Source organism: Micropterus dolomieu, linkage group LG09, assembly GCF_021292245.1.
Source record: "Micropterus dolomieu isolate WLL.071019.BEF.003 ecotype Adirondacks linkage group LG09, ASM2129224v1, whole genome shotgun sequence".
NCBI lineage: Eukaryota > Metazoa > Chordata > Actinopteri > Centrarchiformes > Centrarchidae > Micropterus > Micropterus dolomieu.
Window position 1 is genome coordinate 28,701,586 of NC_060158.1, and position 7,148 is coordinate 28,708,733.

Here is a 7,148-nt window from a genome sequence, read left to right on the forward strand (position 1 = left end):
ATCTCCAGTCATTCCAATGCCAGTTGTAGATAGATTGCACAGCAGACTAAGGAAGTTCTGGTCACCAAAGATGCCTAGTATGATCCTCATTAATGTTGCTGGGCTATCACAAAGTCCCTGAGGCATCCGACTGTATTCATACAATCCAAATGATGATGTAAAAGCAGTGTACTTCCTGTCTTCCTCGTGAACTTCCACATTGTAGTACCCAGAAGTGAGGTCCATTGTAGAGAAAAAGACACCCAAAGCAGCCAAAGCCTCAGCTGGATGGGGAAGTGAGTGGGTGTCCTTAATTGTTCGAGCATTGAGCCAGCGGAAATCAATACAGATCCTTACATCGCCTGACTTCTTCCAGACTAGCACCAAGGGAGATGCAAACTGGCTGCTGGATTTCCCGCTCCTCCATCTCGTCCAGCACTTGCTTGAGTTTTGGATACTGGGTGGGTAGCACGCGTCGGGCCAAACACTTGCCCCCACCACATGCAGGCCAACTAGTTTCCCTCCCGATGAGCTGCAGGTTTACTTCCCCTAGGCTTGGTGGGAACGGCGTCTCCAAAAAACATCACAGGGTAAAGGAGTATTGGCTTTCATCGCCTGGCTCTGGCGAGTATGCACATTACCCCTGCTGAAGAATCCAGTCTGCTGTGGATGCTGTTCCAGAATGCACTCCTGCATAGTTATAATGTGATCAAAACGATCAGAGGATTGCTGGTCCAGAAGTGGTGCTGTGACAGAGACTGGCGGTGCCACAACAAATGTTGTCGGGTGTCACATCCACTTCCCCAATAAATCCCCACAGATACATGGATAATAAATGAATGATTTATAGCAAGTGGAATAATATACTACATAAACTCTGTTACATATGCAGAGCAAAGTTACCCATGAAGATCAGCAGGTTCTGTCCTTGGACCTATTTTATTCACCTTATATACAGTATGCTTCTGCTTTGTAATATCATCAGGAACCACAGCATAAATTTTCATTGTTACGCAGATGATACTCAGTTATTACCTTTCGACCTTCAAACATGCATCCAGGATGGATGGCTGGATGCATTATAATTTCTTGATGTTGAACTCTGGAAAAATTGAGGTTATAGGACTTGGTCCCTCACATACTATTGTTAATTTGGCATTTCACTGAAATGTTAATATGCAAATTCAATTTAAAGGTACATAATTGAATGATTTTCTGTACGAAGTGACAGCAGGCTAAAGTGGCTACAGATTAATCACTTTGGTATTATATCAGTCACATGAAGACTATTAAATGTGTATCCATATATAAATATATATTTGTATTAACATACAGTATCTTTCATTTCAATCATTTATTTACTCAGTAATTGGCATGCGTACGCTCCTCCTGCTGCCAGACCTGACCACTTCAACACCCCAGACCTTCCCTGCAATCCGCACAACCTCCTCAATCCCCCCAGGCCCCTTCAGTCATTTCACAGCTATTAGCTTAATAAAGGGACATTTCACTTGCTGCGCAATGTGGACCCCATGACAAATTAGCCCAGCACTGGCCGGGGTGGGCCCCCTCTATCCCAAACTACCCAGCTGGCATGATGTTTCGCTTCGACACCCATGCTAGCCAGAATCAAATACACACCCACCAACTGTGAATGGCCACAGAGTGCATAAATGTCCTAAAACAACAGGATAACAATATATGGAAAATTGAAGATTGCATCTGAAATTAATTTTTAATTGAAAAATGTTACAGTGCAGTGAATCGCTTTTTGTATGAAGTTGTACTTTGTTGAAACCCGTGAATCCCATGTTTGTTTCCACCCAGCTTCATCAGAGGTTTAATGCACTTTCTGGCAGATAGCCACTTCCCACAATCCCCTCTGCCATTCTGGGCCATGTGCATATTTGGTAAGACAGCCTGTGCAGCATGGACATGTGGTTGCATGGGTCACTGGGGCATCTGAAGTAGGCTACAAGATTTAGCTGGGAGAAAGCAAGTTGGAGTTAGAGCGAGGCTGAAGGAGGGCTTATCAGGACTTGGAGGGCCTTGAATCTGACCCTGAATCTTAGTGGGAATCTGTTGGGCGGAATTACAGTCTCTCCTGCATTTAAGACGCCGAACAGATATTGGTAATGAGAAGGAGTGAGAGCAGATAGCAGAGTAGGAGCTGCACAGCAGGTCACTAACAGCTCCGCATAATGACATATAGTAAAACAGTATATAATGTTATAATGTATTACAATAATAATAGATGAGACTTCAATGAGCCATGTGAGGAAGTAGAGTTGATATAGTATTGTATACTGCATAACATAATACATGGACTGCGGAACGCATTTAAAATTGGTTGGGCCCATCAGGCAATACTAATATACCAATACTAATATTACCAGAAAAAAAAAAGTTTAAAAAGAAACGTCAAACTCACCCCTGCTCTAAATATTCCCGAAGAAGTGTCTCTGTTTATGCTGGATGAAGTCCCTGGCTATCCTCAAAACATCCACTGTGGTCAAAAAATCCCTGTGTGTGTGGGCGCACATCAAGCAATTTAGTCTATGGAGCAGGAGTATGTACATGTCAGAGGTGGATGTGATATACAGGTACATATACATGTACACATGTACACAGTGCAATGAAGCATAGTGCAAGTATTTTGTGTAGGAGTAATGACTTGAGGTAGGTGGATTTGGTATACAGTATCTACAATATGACAATATAACAGTATGAACAGCACTGAAATAGAGAATGGTGAATAAATAATAAATGTTAGTCAGTAAACAGGTGGTTGATTAGAGACAGAGTTACTGGGTTATTGCACAAGAATTGTTCCTGACACTGTTGTCAGAGTCAGCTGTTCATCAGAGTGATGGCTTGTGGGAAGCATGTTCCTGAGTCTGTTGGTTTTGGCGTACAGTGCTCTGTAGCGCCTACCAGAGGGGAGGAGCTGGAACAGGTTGTGTCCGGGGTGAGATCGATCTGCAGTGATGTTTCCTGCCCGTTTCCTGACGCTGGAAATGTAAAATCCTGAATGTAATTCCTGAGCTGGCGCAGGAAGTACATCCTCTGCTGGGCCTTCTTGATGATGGTGTCAGTGTTGAGCTCACCTGCTGACTCCTGTCAGTCAGGAAGCTTGTGATCCACTGACAGGTGGAGGCTGGCACAGTGAGCTGGGTGAGTTTGGTGCTGAGAATATCCGCGATGATGGTGTTGAACGCTGAGCTGAAGTCCACGAACAGGATCCTTGCATATGTCACTGGAGAGTCGAGGTGTTGCAGGTTGTAATGCAGTCCTAAGCTGACTGCATCATCCACTGACCTGTTAGCCCTGTAGGCAAACTGCAGAGGGTACAACAAGGGGCCTGTAATGTCCTTCAGGTGGGCCAACACCAGTCTTTCAAAGGACTTCATGACTACAGATGTCAGGGCGACAGGCCTGTAGTCATTTAGTCTAGAGATGGAGGGTTTTTTGGGGACTGGGATGACTGTGGAGCGTTTGAAGCAGGAGGGAACTTCACACAGCTCCAGTGATCTGTTGAAGATCTGTGTGATGATGGGGGCCAGCTGGTCCGCACAGATGGGGACACACCATCTGGACCAGGAGCCTTCCTGATTTTCTGCCTTTGGAAGAGGTGGCTCACGTCCTCTTCACAGATCTTGAGTGCAGGTGAGGGGTCAGAGAGGGGGGGTGGCAGTGTGTCAAAGGGGGAAGGTGACTGTTTGAAAATGTTTTTTCAAAATGCACTCAAAATGTTTTTTCAAACCTACAATAAAGAAGGAACACAAGAAGCTTGAGAAACACCAAGGGCTGAAAGAGGAGCTAGAAAAGATGTGGAAAGTAAGAGCAACAGTGGTTCCAGTGGTAATCGGAGCACTGGGGGCTGTGACCCCCAAACTGGGAGAGTGGCTACTGCAGATTCCAGGTAAAACATCAGATGTCTCTGTCCAGAAGAGTGCAGTCCTAGGAACAGCTAAGATACTGCGCAGAACCCTCAAACTCCCAGGCCTCTGGTAGAGGACCCGAGCTTGAGGATGACACAGAGAGGGATTTGTTTTTGTTTTTTTTATGCGCGCCACCCCCTTGCGAGCAAATCTCCTATTCACATTCGCAACACAGTTCAGTCCAGTTCATAAACAGAAAAAGAAATTCAAATCATTATTCCTCCTCCTGACAAAGACCTCAGAAACACAGGTTGGTTTGGTTGGTTTCACACTTGAAGTTTTTTGTGGGGGTTGTGATTGGATTATTGAAGGACTGTGGGTGTTAACTGTGGGAAACATGAATTGTGAATGAATTGCACTTCTCTTCTCACACAGGATTAGTGTTTGTACACACCTTTCAATAAGGAATCATTACGGTAAATCCTAAAATAGTGGCCTTTATTAACCTCTACTATGCATGAGGAACATTACCATAATTCTATAATTGTGCCCAGGTCTTTATTTAGGTCCTACTTCAACTTCAAGCATTGGTGGGAAGTGACCAAGTATAGTTGTTCAGATTCTGTACTTGCAGTATAACTTGCAGTTTAAGGTACTTGCACTTGCTTGAGCATTCTATTGTATGCCACTTTGCGCTTCTGCTCTACTGCATCAGAGAGGAATATTGTGTTTTAACTCACTACATTTATTTGTTTGAAACCAGTAGTAGTTACCTTGCAGATTCAAATTATAATAAAATATTAATAACAAATAAACATGATACATAATTATAGACTGATCTGCCCGGCAGTATGCGGCGTGTGTTGAGAATGATTAATTAATAGAATTATTATTATTATTACTATTATTTATTAATTAATAATAGAACTTAACAAAAAAGAGAAACTATATAGCCAATTAATTAATATCAGTCTCATAAAATATGCTAAACTATCAATTTGAAAATTAAATGAATAACTATAACCAAAATTACTACCCATAAATGGTAGACTAAAGGATTTGGAGATCTACATAGAAGGTTGGAGATATATTCACTCTTTTACAGTGAAGCAGGAGCTTTAAGTTTTCTCTCTGCATGTGTCATGTGCAATCGACTGCAGCGTACTACAATATACTATATTGTAGTATTGTGTAGTACACCATAATATAGTATAGTAGAGTATACTAAAATATAGTGTACAGGGTAACTTTGGTATTTTTCAACCTGGGCCCTATTTTCCTATTTGTGTCTACGTGACTAATTGGGACAATATTTTTTTTAATTGGTCCAGTACAAAACATTATATACAAAGATGTATTTATTAACAAAACATTTCTATAGTCTTTTTATTTTTCATGAGAGGTAGTTCATAAAAAATTCAGATGGTAATATCATCTTGATTGAGCTATCAGCCATTGCATAAGAGAATGTTATGTCCTATTTATTCAATATTTTGTGATTCTCTATTTTTGAATCTAGAGCTACTATATGTAGCTCACAAGAGTTACTACCACTGAAAGAGCACCCTGGGTTTTTAAAGATCCACAAGATGTCATTGGATAGTAGAGTATTGCATGGAAGGGAATAGAATGTGTGAAAGTGTAAGAGAGATATCACAGGTCTCCATAGAGACGTATCAGGTAATGATGAGGGAGAGAGAGTTATGGAGGCCACCTAGGGCAGAGATGTATGTGTAGAAAAGCAAAGGAGGGGGCTTGTGCATTTGAATAGTCGGGCTGCATAAGTAGAGCAGCTCAAAGCAGAGGCAGAATAATGATGACACCAGGACATGCTCACACTCCTCTCTGATGGTTGCTGATCAACAGGCACAGTAATCCACATCACAGCTAATGCAAAACTAGCAGAACACATTATTTCCATTGTTTCACTCAGCCTACCAGCTATGTGCATTGTGCTACGAACTGAACATCACAGTGAGCCATATAATAAAACCCTCCAGGCACTCAGAGGCTGACGGCAGCATATATAAGAGTTATTACTGTCTCCATTAGTAGAGCATCATAGTAAATCAGAGCTGTTTCCAAATCATGAGGCTACACATGATAAGAGGATGGTTGTCTTTCTTTCTCTTCAGTTATAATGTTTTGGACCCAATCTGAGACAAACCCATGAGAACTACCCAAAGCAATGTGCATAAATTAATTCTATAAATTAGAGAGACCTGATCTGAAAGGAACTGAGGACATTATCGCCAATCTGGCCCATTACAGGTCCCTGGGGCAAAAATGAGCTGGGGCCCTCTTAGTAATTAGTGTGTGGTGGCCTAACTTCAAAAATGTATATATAATATATGTTGTGAAAGAAAGGCTAGACTAGATTCAAGCTCAAGGTTCTTCGACGAGACAGGGCCTCAAGATTAGCTTGAATGCAAGTTAAGGCCCCAGTTCTTTCTGCTTATGTGCTTTAGTGGTGCAGAAGCTGCTTCGTAGCAGTTGCCATCTTTGCCTATTTGGTAATTCAGCCTTGGGGGGCAGTCAGACCTGATCTGAATAGACCTGTGGATAATTAGACACTATCCAAATATTGGATGACCTGAACAGACACAAACAGAGAGAGAACACCAACGCTGGCAGCAGCACAATGCTCCACAAATTAAAAAGCAGAAATACATGCCACTGTTGCTGCACTTAACACTTTTCAAATAACACTTTTCTCTCCTGTGATGATGATGGCGGTGGTGATGATGGGGCTTTAGGGCCAAGCCAAGCACATCCAATTTAAATATGCAAATGGTCTTACAGGGAGCAGGATGGAGAAACAAGGTGGCAATGAGGGAGAACAGAGAACAAAACGGGTTGTAATGTAATTAAATGTTTACCATTGTTGGCTTGCACAATTGAAAAATCAATTATCGCAGATAGGAGTTGTGAAAAATGGGAACATGTCTCTTGTCATGTCTCCAGAGAGAAAATAATCAGAGATTAAGTCTATGGTAAAATGTGAACTGACGTGTGCTATGAAAAGGTTCTTTTATTTAACACACAAACAACAAGCTTTGTGTAAGGCAGCTCATGTCATTCATCTGCTGAGTACATGTGCATTCACAGGGACGCTCCTGTTTGAGTTAAAGAAAGCAGCTGTACCTCCGCTCCTCCTCTGAAGTCAAGCAGATCCATGAAATAGTATGCAGGCTGCAGATATGAGCAACAGCACTGGTGTTAATATTTAAATCTGTCAGAGGGCATGTAATGCGGAACTGCTAAGCTCTCAGGAGCTTGTTTTGACCC